Here is a 3,716-nt window from a genome sequence, read left to right as displayed (position 1 = left end):
TTTCTGCTTCTGAAAGCTTCAGCCTGGACTCGCATCTGTATCCATGACCTTTGTTTTACTCCCTGCGAGGCTAAACGGTGCCTGGCTCGGCCTGTTGCCTGCCAAGACTGTATTTTGCCTTCAAGTTATCTGCTCCGCTCCTCATCCAATACATTCCTGTCTAGTAGTTTAGGTAAACATCCTTCCAGCTGCAGAGCAAAGGGCCCGGCCTCACTGTCTCCGTGCAAGTAATTCATAGCTCCTGTTACCATGGTAGGCCCATGCCCCCTCGCATCTCATGTAGACACGTAGACGCTTGTACACGCACTAGCAGTCAGTATAGAATAGATTCTGTCTGAGAGACCTTTCCTTCCAGATAATATAGTTCTTTAAACACAAGATATTAGATACGATTTGGGATTAGGTTGTTCTGACATCCCAGACTTCTGTCTCCTCATGTAGGGCTAAATGTCAAGTCCCCTTCACCCTCTAGTTACACGTCAATCACACGTCATGCAGCTGCGCGCGCATCTCTGCCATGTATTTCTGCTGACATTGCAGGATTCTCTTATGGATCCACCCACCTGTGACATCCTCTTAATGACGTTTCTAGTATACGCCTTTATGCACGCCTATTGTAACGCCTTTTTCATTACGTATGTGTATTCTTATCTTTCCTATCAGCTGTTACGCCTCCTGCATCTGTCTGTACTGTAATGCATTTACTATATATATGATAACCTGTCAATAATGTATTGCCTATTCCTTCCTGAACCTTCGTGGTGACGGAACCCGATTGCCTGGTTCGAACCAATTCCTTTGTAAGGAATAAATTCCCTTTTAAAACCTCAAATACCACGGATTCTGCCTCTTATTTTTACTGAGTTATTCTTATTGAATTTTACCGCATAAATTAAGTCTAGGTAATTTAAATTTACCACAACACTTTACTTTAAACTTTAATTAGACTATGATCAAAATCAACTAAACTGTCCCCAGAAAAAATTACCCATTTTACTTGTAATGTATTCGTAATTTCCCAGTAGCACTTTCAAGCGTATTACTAATTTGTAAAGCATATAATTAATAGAAGCTGATCTATGTCTGATATAATTGGAATCCCATTAAGTCATATACGTGCAATTAGTCCATAGCAGGAGATTTGAAAGCCTGTTTGAGTCCTTGTATCCTCATCATGATATTGCCTGCACACCGAGTCGCTCCTGGATTAGTCTCTCACTCAGCTCCCACAAGGCTGCAGCCGGGTCCTTGTATCCTCATCATGATATTGCCTGCACACTGAGTCGCTCCTGGATTAGTCTCTCACTCAGCTCCCACAAGGCTGCAGCCGTTCCCTCATTCTGGGCTTCTTGAGAGGGCAGGCAGCGGCAGCAATTGTTGAAGTACATTCCTCCCATACCCTCCAGATCTGGGGAGATGGCACAGTATACAGAGGTTGCTGCACCCTGCTGCATGGATTTTGTAAATGGCCTGGCCAAGGTGAAAAGCAGGGTGTACAGCCACCAGCTGCGATGGATGCAGGAGTACATCATATTCCCTGGATGCACTGCATTTGAGGTCACACCTTTGGGAGCGAGACGGCGGTTCAGCTCATTGGAGAACAGTATATTGCAAAGCTTTGAACGATTGTATGCTAACATTGCCCAGTACCCCCTCTTAGGTGGGGAAAGCACGCTAAGGTCAAGTTTCCCAGAGGAACCCTTAATATCTGTAAACCTGTGAGATTCCGATGACACTAGGACAACTCTTGAAGGAGAGGAGCGACGCAGAGACTCCTGAAGAAGGTGAACGAGATAGAAATGTCCCAGGTGGTTTGTCTGGAAGGTGGATTCCAGTCCGTCTTCAGTCAGGCTCCAGCAGCTTCCAAAAATGGCAGCATTGCAAATCAACAGATGAAGAGGCAGATTCTTGGCTTTGAATGTTTCAGCAAAATGCTGCACACTGCGGAGGGATGCGAGGTCCAGGGGCATCACCTCCACCTTGGCTTTGTGCCATTCTTCCAGGATCTGGCGCTTGGCTTCCTCTGCTTGCACCAGGTTCCTGCAGGCTAGGATAACGGTTGCCCCGTGCAGAGCTAAAGACTTGGCTGTTTCAAAGCCGATGCCAGAGTTTGCGCCAGTAACAATAGCCACTTTGTCGGTCAGATCGACGCCTTGCAGAATCTCCATGGCTGCAGTGCTCCCATCATACCGCTGCCTGGTACTGGCTCTCACAGGGCCGTCTTCGACTGTGTAGGCCAGCCGCGGGTCAAGGTAAGTTGTTCTCTTGTTCAAGTGGTCCACGTAGAATACTTGCCCATTAGCATCGCTCTCCTGCTCCCAGCCATATGGCAGCTCTCCCGCCACGCGCTTTCTTTTGCCAGTCTTGGGGTGCTCCCACTGGGTCTTCTCTTCCCCATGATTTGCGAAGTAGACCCACCCGTCGCGGGTGCTCCTCTCCTCCCAGCCCGGGGGCAGCTCCTCCTCGCTATCTGTGTCCTCCAGGCCAGCGTACTTCAGGGCAGCCATGGATGGCAGCTCTCTGCTGGGGCCTCTAGAGAGGGCAATGAGGAGCTTATGTCAGCGGGAGCAGTTGTGCAAGTGCCCACAGCGTTAGGCAGGCCTCACCACAGAAGAAGTTCTGTGCCTCAGGATATTAGGTTACATACAACTCGAGCTGTGTTTGAAGAAATGCATTGATGCACGGGCTCCAGATGCTACTATGGATATAGCTGATACCAAGAGGACTGAGCTGTGCCTGAGGAGACGGTGACCCTCAGGTTGGAGCTGTGCCTGAGGAGACGGTGACCCTCATGTTGGAGCTGTGCCTGAGGAGACGGTGACCCTCAGGTTGGAGCTGTGCCTGAGGAGATGGTGATCCCCACGTTGGAGCTGTCCCTGAGGAGACGGTGACCCTCAGGTTGGAGCTGTGCCTGAGGAAACGGTGACCCTCAGGTTGGAGCTGTGCCTGAGGAGATGGTGATCCCCACGTTGGAGCTGTGCCTGAGGAGACGGTGACCCTCAGGTTGGAGCTGTGCCTGAGGAGATGGTGACCCTCAGGTTGGAACTGTGTCGGAGGAGACGGTGACCCTCAGGTTGGAGCTGAGCTGGGATATGCAGACAGGTTATCTCCCACCTGCCCCTTGGGGTGGCGATGGAGTGACTCTGTCTGCTGCAGACCTAGAGGACGCCTCTGGCCCTGGCACCGAAGGGGCGGTCACAGAAGTCCAGGGAACCGGCTTGTGTCCGTCCGTGGACGCGGAAGACTCGTCCTGCGCATGCCCAGAGACGAGATACTGCTCTCCGCTCCAAGCATGGTGGAAAAACAAGATGTTCTGTTTAAAAGCGAATCTGACCAAATCGAATTTTATTTCAACAAAACTTAATACACGTTAATAATCGGTTCTCGCACTTTAACTGAAAAATAAAACCCGCCCCGGGTAGAACAGACTCCTGCCCCAGTCTGAGAAGACACAGCTCTCCTGCGCGTGCTCAGTAAATAAGTAAGGATCGAGTCCGCGCACGCTCAGAGGCAAGTGAAGGCGCTCGGAGGCAAGCGAAGGCCTTCAGAGTTGCCGGGCAGTGAGTGGCGCATGCGCAGATTTACTCTCACGACCTCCGCAGGGACGTCATCCGAGTCCGCGCCCAGTCTTTTCTCAAATTGATATCCCGAGCTCAACGCATGCGCAGATTGTATCTTTTGTCTTACCACGAACTTTTAACCCGAGCTGAGAGCAT

General features: G+C 50.4%; 1 pseudogene across 1 annotated transcript; it reads right to left on the bottom strand.

Moving 5' to 3' along the window:
- Positions 1–927: 927 nt before the first annotated feature.
- Positions 928–3,403, bottom strand: LOC146822496 (WW domain-containing oxidoreductase pseudogene; annotated as a pseudogene). The gene has a single exon (XR_014963319.1). The product of XR_014963319.1 is annotated as a WW domain-containing oxidoreductase pseudogene (transcript).
- Positions 3,404–3,716: the final 313 nt, after the last annotated feature.

Source organism: Triturus cristatus, chromosome 6 (assembly GCF_964204655.1).
Source record: "Triturus cristatus chromosome 6, aTriCri1.1, whole genome shotgun sequence".
Lineage (NCBI taxonomy): Eukaryota > Metazoa > Chordata > Amphibia > Caudata > Salamandridae > Triturus > Triturus cristatus.
The sequence above is the reverse complement of the archived record's forward strand: the minus strand, read 5'-3'. Positions and strand labels throughout refer to the sequence as shown.